Below are 17,087 nucleotides of genomic sequence, written 5' to 3' on the forward strand. Positions count from 1 at the left end.
AGTTAACGTTTCTAATCTTTTATCATTTTGTAATCAATTAAGACAATATGATGACACTCATGGTCGAGAAGTCAGTCTCGCAGAGATATGTGGAAGGAAATGGGAGAAGAGTTTCCAGAGCAATTTCACTAATTTCACTGGATATTCTGCTTTTCCTTTAATCCAAAATGAACCAAGTGATGATGAAGTTTCGAAATTCCTCTTCAATCTTTAGTCACCAGACAGCTTCAACAGTTGATCTTCCATAATGACACTTAAATCATCTTATAGTGGAATAAACGGATTTCGGATCCATCCAATCCCTTTTCAAGGACTTTCTGATCACCATAATCATCGTCTCTATCTTGAGCTTTTAAATCAATACTTCTCCATTCATCATCTCTGACTTCGCGATTCATAGTCCTCAGCCATGTTGGAGTATCTAATACTGGAAAGTAATACTGAAATCAGTTTGCAAGATTCGTCAAGTGTTTTCTGATGACATTTCGTAGCCTTGTACAGGAGTATTAAGATATTCGCCGGCATTACCGATAAAACATGTCCTAACAATCTCATGACACTACTCTTCCATGCTTCAAGCTGTCTTTTCTGTCCGTCGATCTTGTGTGTCACTGTAAAACACGAAATCATCGTCCCCTGCATGGAGGTGATGAGATCATTAAAGATAGCAAAGATACTGTATCACCCAAATAAGCCCGGTTAGCTAACTAGTACACTTCCCCAAAAGATTATGACCAAGTTTTTTTTTTTTTTTTTTTTTTTTTTTTTTTTTTTTTTTTTTTTTTTTTTTTTTTTTTTTACCTGAAGAAATTCGTCAAGCTCGTTTCGATGCTCAAACATTCTTGACAGGATTTCCCCCGATAGCAAACGTACATCAGCATGCGATGTTAATTACTTATGGTTATCTCTCCTATTATCGCATAATGCAGTGAATGATCTCGAATTTAAAGCATTTGCCTTTACATGGTTTAGAATTTTTACAACCTCGTTGAGCACAATACTTTTTATCGGTAATACTTTGGTTTCATATACATCGCCATCATCTGATTCAAAATAACGTTTACCAATTGCATGTTTCGGTTTGATAAACATGTTCGTAGGGACACGCTTCGCCCTCTGCTAATGAGGGATACGAATTATCAATATTGTCGCAAATATTCGATTGTTTTTATTATTCTAATTTTCGTTGATGTATTTTGTTTGTTCTTTATATCTTAATGGGAAAAAAAATTTCATGCGTGGAAATTATAATCGTTTTCTTTTTTGTTAAAAAAAAAAATATCATTCTGGTATAATGTCTGGAATCTGGTAAATGCGTTGTTCATACGTTGTAATAAAAAATCTTTTATTCTTTTTAATCTAATAATAATAATAAAGAAGCTCTCTGCTTATTATCAAAGGGCCACAATCACAGTACACACACTATTAGCCCACACCTGCAATAACAATACACTTGTTCTGATTGTTTTTTTAGACACGAGAAAACTGAATCAGTAGGTAATGAAATGGGGGTAATTCAGATTGTTTTTTCTCATAGCTTAAAACTTATTGCTTTATCACAAACAAGATAGAGTTGATTAAGTTAGGAATGTTCGTACTTACATTCTCTGATCAGTGGGTTATGACAAACGCGCAGAAATCCACATGACGATCGGTGTTCAACTTGCTGGTAACTGTGTGTGTGTGTACTGCAGGGTGTATCTTTTTGCAATGAATTGTTCTTTGTTGTTGGTATTGCAGATTGTGTGACCCTTCCTACTTCAATTCTACAGAACGTACCTAAAAAAAAAATTGTTCTTTGAAGGATCGCGGTTTACAATAAAGATCAAAGAAAGGCAGTAGAATTGTTTGCTAAGTCAGAAAAGTTCTAATTCATGTACTGTAGATTCTGTGTTTGTTTCCATGGACAAAATCGTCGATAGAGAAAAGAGCAATTGATGAAATTAAATAATTTTTCTAACAACCATGCGAATAACAGAAATTTTATTCTAATTTGAAGAGGAAATTCCAAATGAATAGTAAAAGTATCTCTATGACATGATGTCTAATTCTGTTGTTTTCATGTCGCATCTTGTGCAAAAGAATACGTTTTGGGTTGGATTAAAGGTTTGTTAATCCTACACGGAAGTAATCCCTTGTCTTTCTCCTCCAACCTAACGTCATCGGTTCAGGATTAGAACCATCATTAACAGTATCATGTACTAATGTCAAGGAAACGGTGTTTTACGAAAGCGCGGATTGGCATATCAAAAGGGTGACAAACGTTGCTGATATATCGCTATCAAAAGCGGGTCAGAATACTAAATCAAAAGCTGGTTTTATCCCTCACTGCCAAGTCCAATTGTTCATACTTTCATTACTCACCTCTTCGATAGACATATGATATCATCTGTTGCCTCCTACTTACCACGGGCAGGTGGAAGTAGGATTTTTTAAGAGGAAAAAAATATATATTCTATAAAAGTATATAAGTATATTCTCGCACCTAATTATAGGCTTGTCCTTCCAGTCGTATATAAACATTTTATATAAACCTATGTTCGTCATGTTAAAAAAAAAAAAAAAATGTGTCCTTAAAACCAGTTTGCATAATAAAAAAATGTTTGTCATACACCTATATTATTATTATTATTATTATTATTATTATTATTATCATCATCATAATTATTTCTAGCTAAGCTACAACACTACTGCAGTTGGAAAAGCAGGATGCTATAAGCCCAAGAGCTCCAACAGGGATAAATAGCCCAGTGAGGAAAGGAAATAATTAAACTAGGAAAAATGATAGAAAATTAAAATATTCAAATTATTTATTCTGAATTTGTTACCCAAACTCATAATATGATTATGTTTGTCTATTTCTCCTGAAATATATTGCTTGTACTGTGTATATATATATATATATATATATATATATATATATATATATATATATATATATATATATATATATATATATGTATGTATATATATATATATATATATATATATATATATATATATAAAGAGAGAGAGAGAGAGAGAGAGAGAGAGAGAGAGAGAGAGAGAGAGAGAGAGAGAGAGCCTTATTGCCTTATTCTATGTTTGGGTTTCCCCAGGTCCCTCAGTGTGAAGCATCTTCCGGTGTATTTTGCATCTTCCAGTCTTGGATGGTCTGGGATGAATCTTAGGTATTTATCGAGCTTATTCTTAAACACATCTACGCTTACTCTTGATATGTTTCTTAGATGAGCAGGCAGTGCATTAATTAGTCGGTGCATTATCGACCCTTGTGCGTAGTGGATTAATGTCCTGTGCGCCTTCCTTAGTTTTCCTGGTATAGTTTTTGGCACTATTAATCTACCTCGGCTTGCTCTTTCTGATATTTTTAGCTCCATGATGTTTTCAGTAATTCCTTCTATTTGCTTCCATGCTTGTATTATCATGTAGCGTTTTCTTCTCCTTTCTAGACTGTATAGTTTTAAAAATTGCAGTCTTTCCCAGTAGTCAAGGTCCTTAACTTCTTCTATTCTAGCAGTATAGGACCTTTGTACACTCTCTATTTGTGCAATATCCTTTTGGTAATGTGGGTACCATATCACATTACAGCACTCGAGTGTACTACGTACATAAGTTTTGCAAAGCATAATCATGTTTTCAGCTTTTCTTGTTTTAAAGTGTCTGAATAACATTCCCATTTTTGCTTTACATTTAGCCAACAGTGTTGCTATTTGGTTGTTGCATAACATATTACCAAGGTCTTTAATTGCTTCCTTGTTTGTGATTGTCTCGTTATTAGGTCCCTTGTATGACGAGACAATCACAAACAAGGAAGCAATTAAAGACCTTGGTGTAATGTTAAATAGGAATATGTTATGCAACGATCAAATAGCAACACTGTTGGCTAAATGTAAAGCAAAAATGGGAATGTTATTCAGACACTTTAAAACAAGAAAAGCTGAACACATGATTATGCTTTACAAAACTTATGTACGTAGTACACTCGAGAGAGAGAGAGAGAGAGAGAGAGAGAGAGAGAGAGAGAGAGAGAGAGAGAGAGAGAGAGAGAGAGACGGCATTAAGCACTTTCCTTTGTTGGTCTTAGAAATGGTGAACTCCATTCTGGACAAACAGCTCAGCGCAGGATGAAAACAACGGACTGGCTGACCATCAGGGTGTAATCAACCACCCGGCTACAACAACGGTGAAGCTAGTGAATACTTTGTGGATCATTAAGACATTAAATGAAACTTACTGGAATCACGACTTAAAAGCGAATAATCTTGGCGAGCTTTTGCATCTGCCTTAAGGGTGAGTTTCGAACTCGTTAATCTTTTCGAATCCGCGCTTTGTAGTGCGCTCCAGGAAAACCACCAGTAAGGTATAGAAAAATGTCATATATATTGTCATATTACAAATATGCTACATTTACTTACACAATCGCTCCACCGGTCAACTGATATGTTGCTTACTGTAGTGCGTAAGGCGAAATTAATTAAATTAGATTATGATATTGCGCACCGGTGCAGGTCCCCGTACCACCACTTTGAGTCGCATTGCAGTCTAGGACATGTCCTGCTAGGACATTGTTACTGTCCCTTGACATGAGCGATCTTTAAATCTTTAAACATGTCGTTCTTTGTCACAATAATACATCTTTTGGGAAAAAATGCCCAATATGTCCTTTAAATATCGTTATGATAGACAAGCATTTATAAAGAAATATAGAATGTGAAAGGACGGCTCTATTCATATTTCAAATTTTTATTTCATCGAGTTATTGAGCAATGGACCATATCATTCATAAACAGACAATCATCATATTTCTATGCTCTTGTTGTTGTTGTTGTTGTTGTTGTCATGGAACTACATTCATACAATTTATATGGCCTAAATAGCTATATATGTATACGGCTTAAATATTTATTTATTTACAGTGTTATTGTATTCACAGTTAGGCTACAAATAAAGATATCAGTTCTTAAGTCAAATGTTTAAAATATAACGATGCTTCTCTCAGGAACGTTAAGCAAATATGAAAATAATGCATTATCCTTCTTTCTGATAGTTATGTCCTAGAAAGTTTACTGTTTTATCAAAATATGAAATAGAATTATTTGATTAGAAGTTGGATGATTCACTTTATTAAGATTAGGTCTGTAGCCTACTCCGAATACCACTAATAATATAGTTTAATTTAGGATTTTTATAACCTTGCATGATAGTTTTATGAACTCAGGTATCTTTGTTAGAAAATTAATCTCACTGATACTGCAGCTTAATTTAACATTTTATAACATTTCATAATGATTTCTTGAACTCTGGTATAGTTGTTAAAAATCCAACTGATAAAGTATTTTAATTCAGCTTTTCATAGCATTTCCTAAAAATTTCTTGAACTCAAGTAGGATATGTTAAAAAAAAATCATTAATGAGTGGTCACTTATGACCAAGTACCTTGTTTAATATGAATAATCTATTTCGTATTGGCTTCTTTTTAGAAAATTTTATGTCAAGGTAGTGTAATTAAAGCCTAATATCCCACATAAGACTCACACCGGCGAAATTTTATCCGTTATTAAGACGAAGTCGATATTGGAAATTGATGGTTTATTGCTAATCCTTTCCACTTTCCAATAATTTAATGAAAACTAATGATGAAAATGCAAAACTTAAAACATTTATTAACATGAGCATTTTCCACTACTGACTTTTATCGATATGGGAAACTTATCAGCATTTTCCTCATTGACCTTTATCAATATGAGAAACTTGTCAACATTTTCCTAATAGACCTATATCGATATGGGAACTTATGAACATTTTCTTCATTGACCTTTATCGATATGGGAACTTATCAGCATTTTCCTCTTTGACCTTTATCAATATGAAAACTTATCAACATTTTAATAATTCCACTGTATTAATATGAGATCTTAGCAGTACTTTCCTTAATGACCTTTATCGATAGGGAAGCCTATCACCACTTTCCTCATTGACCTTTATCGATATGAGAACTTATCACCATTTTCCACTTTGACCTTTATCAATAGGAGAACTTATCAAAAATTTTCTCATTCACCTTTATCAATATGGAAACATATCAACATTTTCCTCATTGACCTTTACGGCTCTAGGAACTTATCAGCATTTTCCTCTTTGACCAGTATCAATATGAGAACTTATCAGCATTTCCCTATTTGACCTTTATAGATACGAGAAATTATCAACATTTTCCTTATTCACCTTTATCGATATGTGAACTTATCACCATTTTCCTCATTGACCTCTATCAATATTGGAACATATCAATATTTTCACCATTCATCTTTATCGATATAGGAAGTCATCAACATTTTCCTCATTGACTTTTATCGACATGGGAACTTATCAACATTTTTCTCTTTGACCTTTATCAACATTAGAACTTATAAGAATTTTTCTCCTTCACATTTATCTATATGGGAACTTATCAGCATATTCTTCATTGACATTTGTCAATATGGGAACCTATCAGCATTTCCGTCATTAACCTTCACCTATATGACAACTTATGAACATTTCCCTCGTTGAACTTTATCGATATGGGAACCTTTAAGAATTTTCCTCATAGATCTTCATTGATATGTGACCTTATTAGCATTTTCCTCATTGACCTTTATCAATATGAGAACCTATCAGCATTTTACTCATTGACCTTTATCGATAGGGGAGCTTATCAGCATTTTCCTCTTTGACCTTTATCAAGTTGAGAACTTATCAATATTTTCATCCTTCACCTTTATCAACATGGGAACTTATCAGCATTTTCCTCATTGACCTTTACCTCTATGGGAACCTATCAGCATTTTCCTCTTTGAATGATTAATATGGGAACTCATCAGCATTTTCCTCATTGGCCTTTGTCAATATGGGAACCTATCAGCATTTTACTCATTGGCCTTTATCGATATGGCAACTTGTCCGCATTTTCCTTTTTGATCGGCGTCAATGACCTTAGTTGTCAGAATGCCAGAAAACTTTAAATCAATCAATGAATCAATCCTCTTTGATCTTTATCAATATGAGAACTTATCAATATTTTCCACATTCACCTTTATCAATATAGGAGCTTATCAGCATTTTCCTCATTGACCTTTGTCTATATGGGAACCTATCACCATTTTCCTCTTTGACTAATTAATATGGGAACTTTCCAGCATTTTCCTCATTGACCTTTATCAATATGGGAACTTATAAAAAACATTTCCTCATTGACTTTTATCGATAAGGGTACTTATGAACATTTTCCTCATTGGCCTTTATCAATATGGGAACTTATAAACAGTTTCTACGTTAACCTTCAGTATAGGAACTTATCAGCAGTTTTCTCATTGATGTTTATCCATAGGGAACTTATACGCATTTTCCTCATTGGTGTTTATCGATATGGAAACTTATCAGCATTTTCCTCTTTGACCGTTATCAATATGAGAACTTATCAACATTTTCCTCATTCATCTTTATCAAAATGGGAACTTATCTGCATTTTCCTCGTTGACCTTTGTTGATATGGCAACCTATCATCATTTTCCTCATTGACTTATCGATATGAGAAATTATAATCAGTTTCCTCATTGACATTTATTAATATGGAAACTTATAACAATTTACTCATTAAGTTATCAATATAGGAACTCATCAGCATTATCCTTATTGACCTTCATCGATATGGGAACTTATCAGCATTTTCCTCATTGACCTTTATCCACACGGGAACTTAACAGTATTTTCATCATTGACCTTTATCGGTATGGGAACCTATCAGCATTTTTCTCATTGACCTTTATCAATATAGGAACTTATCAGCATTTTCCTCATTGACCTTTATCGATATGAGAATTTATTACCTTTTTCCTAAATGACTTATCGATATGGGAACTTGTAAGCAGTTTCTTCATTAATCTTTATCTATATGGGAACTTATCAACATTTACCTTTTGACTTTTATCAATATGGAAACTTATCGGCATTTTCCTCATTGACTTTTATTTATATGGGAACATATTAGTGTTATCCTCATTGACTTTTATTGATATGGGAACCTATTAGCATTTTCCTTTTTGACATTTGTTGACATGGGAACTTATGAACATTTTCTCATTGACCTTTATCGATATGGGAACTTATCACTATTTTCCTCATTGACCTTTATCGATATGGGAACTTATCAGCCGTTTTCTCATTGACCTTCATCGATATTGGATCGTATCAAAATTTTTTTCATCGACCTTTATTGATATGGAAAGTTATCAGCATTTTCCTCATTGAAATATATTTATATATGAACTTGTAAGAATTTTTCCATTCACCTTTATCAATTTGGGATCTTATCAGCTTTTTTCTCATTGACCTTTATCAATATGGGAACTTATCAACATTTTTTTTCATTAATCTTCATCGATATGAGAACTTATCAAAATTTTTCTCATTGATAAAGGTGAATGAGGAAAATATTGATAAGTTCTCATATTGATAAAGATCAAAGAGGATTGATTCATTGATTGATTTGAAGTTTTCTGGCATTCTGACAACTAAGGTCATTAACGCCGATCAAAAAGGAAAATGCTGACAAGCTCCCATATCGATAAAGGCCAATGAGTAAAATGCTATGTTCACATATTGATAAAGGCCAATGAGGAAAATGGGAACTCATCAACATTTTCCTCATTGGCCTTTTTTCGATATGGAAACTTATCAGCAGTTTCATCATTGACCTTTATCGATATGGGAAGTTATCCGCAGTTTCCACATCGACCTTTTTTTGATGTGGGAACTTATCAGCATGATTTTCATTGACCTTTATCTATATTGGAACTTGTCAGTAGTTTCTTCACTGACCTTTATTCGTATTGGAACTTGTCAGCAGTTTCCTCATTTACCTTTGTCAATATGGAAACTAATCAGCAGTTTCCTTGTTGATCTTTATCGACATGGAAACTTATCAAAATTTTTCTATTTTACCTTTATCATTATAGGAAGTTGTTAGTATTTTCCTTATTGACCTTTATTGATATGAAAACTTATGTGCATTTTACTCATTGACCTACTGTATATCTTATGGGAACTTATCAGGTGTTACCTCATTGACCTTTATCGATAATTGCACTTACCAGCTTTTTCCTCATTGACCATTATCGGTATGAGTACTTATCAACATTTTCCTCATTGACCTTTATCGATATGGGAACATATCAACATTTTCCTCTTTGACCTTTACCAATATGTGAACTAATCAACATCTTCCTCTTTGACCTTTTTCAATATGAGAACTTATCAACATTTTCCTCACTGACATTTTTCTGTGTGGAAGAGCAGGTAGATTGTAACTGAGAGGCTTGGTGAATGCAACTAGATTTATTTCAACAGACAGCGAGCTCATATATAAGAATTTTAGACCAAGAAGGTCACAAAAAAATTAAACACAACGATCATTAATATTTCTGTTACTTACTAAGTTACAACCCTATTTGGAAAAGCAGAATGTTATAAGTCCAAGGGCTCCAACGGGGAAAATAGCCGAGAAGAAAGGAAATAAGGACAGTACAAGAAAAATATTTAACAATTGAAATAAAAGATTTTAAAAACAGTAACAACATTAAAATAAATATTCCATATATAAACTATAAAAAAAAACAGAGGAAGAGAAATAAGATAGAATAGTGTGCTCGAGTGTACCCTCAAGCAAGAGACCTCTACTCCAAGACAGTGAAAGACCATAGTACAGAGGTTATGGCACTATCCAAGACCAGAGAACAATGGTTTGATTCCGGAAAGTCTTTCTCCTAGAAGAGCTGCTTACCATGGCTAAAGAGTCTCCTCTACCCTTACCAAGAGGAAAGTAGTCACTGAACAATTATATTGCAGTAGTTGACCGTTAAAATTGTTTGGTAATCTCAGTGTTATCAGTTATATGAAGACAGAGCAGAATATGTAAAAAAAAAAAAAAAAATAGGCCAGACTATTTGGTGTATGTGAAGGCAAAAGAAAAATGAGCTGTAACCAGAGAGAAGGATCTAATGTAATTTAATACTGTCTGGCCAGTCAAAGGACCCAATAACTCTCTAGCAGTAGTATCTCACTGGGTGGCTGGTGCCATGGCCAAACTACTACCGGGTAAGAAAGGCTTAAATAGGTTCTGTTAACAGTGAGGTGTAGAACAAGATATAAAATAAAAAAGAATACCGTTACTGTATACAAACATGTGTAAAACATATGCGGTGCATGGCTCCCTCCCTAATAATGCCATACCTATGAAATGGGGTACCCTGTTCTTAAGAGGCATACTGTAGACAGGTCATTTTGCAGGAGATATGCAGGTTTTAGGCAATCAATGGAGACCCAGTCTTCTTTGCCACGAAGGTTGATTAAGAAATCCTTCAGATAGTGATGGATCATTAGGAAAGGGCCCATGTAAGGAGGCATTAGTGGTGGCTTGCTAGTGTTGTTATACAAGAAAACTTGTGTTATAGAGTGCAAATCTGTCGGTATGAGTTGCTTAGCTATGGGCTTGTGTAAGTGACAACATGGAGTAAATTTTTCCACAGCATGACATAGACTCTGAAGATTATCGGAGGAGGTTGCAGATTAAAAAACTCGGCAGGGAAAACCAATGGGATGCCATAAACCCTTACAACTGTCGAGACATCCAGGCCTTCAGGAGTTATCCTTAGTCCCAGGAGGACCCAGGGAAGCTGGGTAAACCAGTTGGAGTTCTTGCAGTGGGACATCAAGGCTGCTTGAGGGTGCGATGGAAACGTTCAACTATTCCGTTGGCTGCAGGGTTGTAGGCAGTTGTGTGATGTAGGGTGGTTCCCAGGCGATTCGTTAATGATGACCATAATTGAAAAGTGAAAGTAGTACCCCTATCAGAAGTATTATGGTCAGAGATACAAAATCTTGCTATCCACACTGAAAGTAGAGCAGATGCCAACGAGTGGAGCAGTCGATGACAGTAAACATGTAACGATGTCCTTGTGATGTTGGTAGATGACCTACTACGTCGACATGAATGTGGGCAAAACGACGCTCTTGCATCGGTGTGTAATTTTGAAGTTTGGCATGAAGTTAGGCGAGTGCCAAATTCTTAGCATCCTTTGTAATACTGTGCCAAATGAACTTCGTCTTCAGCAGCTGTACAGTAGATTGGCCCAAGGAATGTGAAATGTCATGAATTAAATCAAACAGATGGTAACAAGTGTCCCCGGTTAAGGTATATCAATACTGACGTCACAGAGGAGTGTGGCTATGGAGTCATCGAGGGGGATGTCTTCCCAATGGAGGAATGTGCAGCATGTTCTATATGCTGGGTACTCTGGATCTTTTCATTGGACTTCTGCCAAGGCGTTATAATCCAGTCCCAAGTGAATGGTGGCCAATATGTTTCTTGACAAGGCATAGGTAACGGAATTCCTTTTTCCAGGAACGTGTTAAGGGTTACAATTGTATTCAGCCCCGGTGGCGAGATGTCGGTGTTGACAAGTGGACCAGGTGTCGGACTGTCGAGTGAAGGCATGCACCAGAGGCATATGGTCTGTGCAAATGACAAAGGGCATACTTTCTAAGAAGTGGTGAAAGTGATGGACAGCCAAATGCACTGCCAGCAAAATACGGTTGAAGGTAGAGAAGCCGGATTCTGTTTTGAATAATTTTCTACTGAAGAAGGCCAATGGGTGGGGCAAGCCGTTGACCATCTGCTCAAGTACTGCACCAACAGCATCATCGCTGCCATTGGTGGAAAAAAAAGAGAGAGACATGTGGCATGGGAAAAGTGAGAGCACCAGCAGTTGATAGGGCATTCTTTGCATTGCAGAAGGCCGTTTTTTGAAGGGGACCCCATTTCAAGTTTTTTGGCTTGCCCTCGAGGGAGGCGTAGAGGGGGGTAAAAGTAGGGGGGATGGCTAGCAGGAAACGGTGATAATTCTTGCAGTGCTTTGATGGTCGAGGGCGTGGGGAAGTTCTGAGTGGTTGCTATCTTCTTGTGGAGGAGGTTGAACTCCTTCAGGAGTGATGCGATGGCCTAAGAACGATACTTTGTTGGCCCTGAAGATACAGTAAACTTGTCGCACCAGATTTCAAGCCTGTTCTGTTGTGAGCAGTTGAGCACGATGCGTAGGTGATGGAGGTGTTCCTCTTTGGAGGAAGAGAACATAAGTATGTCGTCCACGTAATATACACAGAAGGGGAGGTGCCCTAAGATGCCAACCATGAGGCATTACGAAGGCCAAATGAGGAGTAATTGAAAGTGTATGTACCAAAGTTGGTGGTGATGGCAGTCTTGCAGATGTCTTTTGGGTTCATTGGCACATGTTAATACCCCTACAGGAAGTCAAATGGGGAGAAAACCTCCGCTCTGTGCAAGTAGGAGGTCATGTCAGCGATGTTTGGGAGGTGGTAGGGATCCGAGTCTGTCTGCATGCTCAGGGCCCTGTAATCCCTATACGGACGCAGATAACCATTTTTCTTCAGGGTGATGTGTAAGGATGACGACCATGAGCTTGAGGCCTTTTAGAAAATGCCCACTTCTTCCATTTCAGCAAATGTTTATTTAGCAGCTGCCAAACGATCTGGTGCCAGATGCCTGAATCTGGTAAACACTGGGGGCCCCATTGTCCTAATATGATGATGAATACTGTGTTTGGTGGGAACCGAGGGTGTTTGAAGAAGTTCTGGATGGAAAATTTCCGGGTACAATGTGAGGAGGTGTGCATAGGCATCATTGGGTGCGCTGATGTGGAGAGCAAGGTTGAAGGGGGCGGGTTGAAGAGGTGTCAACAAGAATGAGTCCACGTTTCGCATTAGTTGATGATCGACAACAACCAGGAGGTGGAAATGTGAGAGGAAATCTCCGCCAAGGATTGGCACATCCTTTAAAGGACTAAAAAGCTTCGTTCACCCTTAGGGAAATGACAAATACCGCTTGCCGGTGAGCATCAGTGTCTACCAAAAAACACACGCCCCTACTTGCATCATGTAAAAAGAAAATATTAGTGACAGGGGAGGTCATTGCCACAAGCGATGGCCTACTTACACGGTTTTTGCCCACTAACTACCATTGGCACATTTCTTAGCAGCAGCCTGGCATCTGGAGTGGTAGTAGCATAACTGCGGCTAATGGCCGTCATTAAGTGGCTGGAGAGGTTGTTGGTTGGGGCATGAGAGAGGGGTGGTATATGGCGGCTTTGCCACCACTCCGGCATATCACGTGGTGGGCGTCTGAGTCTTACCGCATTCAGGTCAGCTTTGGTCAATGTTGAATATTCGTCAGGAGCAGAGGTCTTGAAGGTGGTGAAGTGGCTGTCCATAAGGGTGTCGGCTTTGGTCATTAGATTCTTCATGGGTAAAATATCGACATCGGGGATGGCAGAGCATACAGGTTCTGATAGGCGCCGTACCTAAAGGGCATGAAGTAGATTCACTTCACGAGGAGAGATGTCTAATGCAGGTTGCAGGCGAGCATGACTGGTCACTTCCCTTAGGGCAAGTAAAGCCTTTTGATCCCCCAACAGTTGTTGAGAGAGCTAAAAAAGTTTGGTTATATGGACAGTTGGTGATGGTGAGTACTGCTCCAGGAGGTATATTTTGTGGGCGTCGTAAGCTATTGGGGTGTTCCCTAGTTTGCAAAGCCAATCAGAGATTTCAGGGAACGTGTCCTCTGGGATCACCACAAAGACATAGTCTGCTTTACTGCTTGAGCGAGTCACATCCTTAATGCGAAACCGGACATTGGCACGCTGGAACCAGGCGAACGCTTCTCCGCTGGTGAAGGTCAACAGTTTCATTGAGGAGAGGGGTATGGAAGAGTCATGTTCAGTGAGCAGCATCATCAAACAGCAGGGAATAGCAGTGAGCAGAATAGAAGGAGGGAACGAGTCATCCAGCAGTCACCAATTGTGCGGGAGAACCGTCAGGGTGTAACTGAGAGGCTAGGTGAATGCAACTAACTTTATTTCAATAGCCAGCGAGCTTATATACAAAAGTTTCAAAGCAAGAAGGTCATAAAAATTCAATCACAACAATTCCTGATATGACAGGCTTAAACAGGTTCTGTAAACAGTGAAGTATAGAGCGAGATATAAAATAAAAAGAAAATACTATTACAGTGTACGAGCTTGTGTAAAACACGCGCGGTACATAACGAAATGGGAACTTTGCATTTTCCCCACAGACTTTTATCGATACCAGCTAGATCAAGGTACCTCCTTCTGATGCAAATCGAGTGACTTGTATTTTTCTGATGTTTATGATAAGAGGAATCAGCAGCATAAAAGCTAGAAATATGTGAGCATTATTTTTTTAATTAGATTCGTTTATGATTCCAGCTACTATGTAATTAGATTCAAATATGATGCAAACTTCTTTCTATTTATCGTGGTTGCCAACGTTATCTTTATAGTTCCTGATTATCATCTAAGCCTTTAAAAGTATAACATCATATAACTAGTCTACTTCAAATCAACGTTTGTGGATATACTATGATAGATTACAGTATATTGTTGAGTAACGACATTTAGCATCACATTTATTACCACGTGAAGACAAAAGAATATGTTATAATAACCGAGTCAGTTTCCAAGAACGATCCTGGGGAAACCTAAGCCCATAAATGACGACCATCTTTTACGCCTCGTAATTTGTTTCTTATTAAATGGGACATTAACTCGGAAAAGTTACATGTGCAGAAAATTGTAAAACATTCCAGGAAGAATCAAGAATCTGGAAGATACCTTGCTCCTTTTCCCTTTCCATTGCTATTTCATTAGAATCATAAGGAGTGCTTAGCATAACATCCTGAGTAATTAATATGGTACAGTATATGCACACACTAAAAGAAAATATATAGAAGTAATATCTTACTCAAAGTACTCTCTCTCTCTCTCTCTCTCTCTCTCTCTCTCTCTCTCTCTCTCTCTCTCTCTCTCTCTCTCTGACCTTGCGTCTAACTTCAGTGCCTTGCAAAATATTTGAATTAATTATTGAAAATTCAATAGCAAAACATATAGAAAAACAATCATCGGATAGAGAGCCAACATAGTTTTAGACCGAAGGAATGATGTGTAACAAATCTTTTGGAATTTTTCCATAATATATTTAGCATATATGACAAAAGCAGAGCAACAGACATCATATACCTAGACTTTCACAACTGAATGGATTGAAGATTGGCTGACTAACAGAAATCAATGATGAGTGGCCAGCCGTTAAAAGCGAAGTACCTCAAGGATCCATTCTTGGTCAATTACTATTTCTGATTTACATTAACGAATTAGAGTTAATATAAACTAGTACAATAATCAAATTTGCCGTCGATACTAATCTAGGCATAAACTCTGCGAACTCAGATGTAGAAGCCTTAAGAGATGATATATAATTAAGTTGGGAGAATGGTCCAGCAAATGGCAAATGCAAAGTTGTGGACAAAGGTTATCGAAGACATTGTACTGAGACTGTACACATCACTCGTAAGAAAGACCACGTCTAGAACATGAAATCTAATTGTGGCCTCCAAGTATTCAGTAGAATCTTGATAGACTAGGGCCACCAAACTAGTCCCAACACTAAGACAATTTGGATATAGATGTAGAATGGAACGTTTGAATTTAAAGTGTTTGATCTACAAACTCGACTAGGAGGACTGCTAATTAAGGAATGATAATGTAGACTACAACCTCCTCACGCTTAGCACAAATCAGTCCAAAAGTAACGTATACAAACAAACTGGAATTGAAAAGAAACAGCATCATGAAGTGTGGTGATTTCTTTACAAATAAGGTAATACAAGGAAGAAACTTCGAGCGGATGTAGTGAATAATACGGTAAACGAATTCAACAATAAGTTTGACAAGATCATAAAAACTGTCTAAACGATTAAACTAATTAGCTCTACCCAAGAGAAAATGGAGTCTCCGTGGATGGACTAAAAAGTCTTTGAGACATCCGAAATCCTTGTAACACACACACTCTCTCTCTCTCTCTCTCTCTCTCTCTCTCTCTCTCTCTCTCTCTCTCTCTCTCTCTCTCTCTCTCTTGTGCACACACGCAAAAAGAGAATATACATAAGTAATATCTTACTCAAAGTACTCTCTCTCTCTCTCTCTCTCTCTCTCTCTCTCTCTCTCTCTCTCTCTCTCTCTCTCTCTCTCTCTTTCTAATGCACACACGCAAAAAGAGAATATACATAAGTAATATCTTACTCAAAGTACTCTCTCTCTCTCTCTCCTCTCTCTCTCTCTCTCTCTCTCTCTCTCTCTCTCTCTCTCTCTCTCTCTCTCTCTCAAACACTAACACAAAACTCAGAAAACTAAATCCCAGATAAATAACACAAAGAACTGGACTCTCTCTCTCTCTCTCTCTCTCTCTCTCTCTCTCTCTCTCTCTCTCTCTCTCTCAATACACAACCAGATTGCAAAAGTGGCATGAAAAGTGAGCTCACACAGAAAGACCTCAGTAATACACATAATGAATGACACGTGCAGACTTACGCACATGTGTTTGACCCAAACCAAATTGCGTTCGTATTACGTGGTGCATCTACACAAAAGTATAAACATGTAAACAGACGGTCACATTTGCAAGGGAATCTCGGCATGAAACGAGATATGCAGGATGTGAAATGATACTTAAAAGGGGTCCTTAAGATCTTGCCTTCGAAGACCTTTAGGAAAAGATGGTGCTGCGTCATTAACGTTTAAATCCTATCCAATGAATGGCATAGGCAAGAGACAGGACAATGTCCTAGATTCTGACGAAATATACAAATGATCAGCGCCCAAATCCCCTACCCGCCAAGCTAGTACTAAGGAGGGCCAGCCAATGGCTGATGTTGACTAAGAAAATAGACCTATAGGCTTCCCTAAACCTCCCATCCTCAGCTCACAAGGATGATGATGATGAAGACTACTAGAAGCTATCGAACTTGAGCAGGTCTCGAACCTCTGTCCAACATATTGCAAGAACGAATGTTTCTAATAGGTTATCATAAGAAAAATGCAAACATCTTAGAGTCCATGACATAATATAAAGATAATAGCTTCAGCTTCAATTCCCTTGAAGTTATTATTATTATTATT

Source organism: Palaemon carinicauda, chromosome 16 (assembly GCF_036898095.1).
Source record: "Palaemon carinicauda isolate YSFRI2023 chromosome 16, ASM3689809v2, whole genome shotgun sequence".
Taxonomy (NCBI): Eukaryota; Metazoa; Arthropoda; class Malacostraca; order Decapoda; family Palaemonidae; genus Palaemon; species Palaemon carinicauda.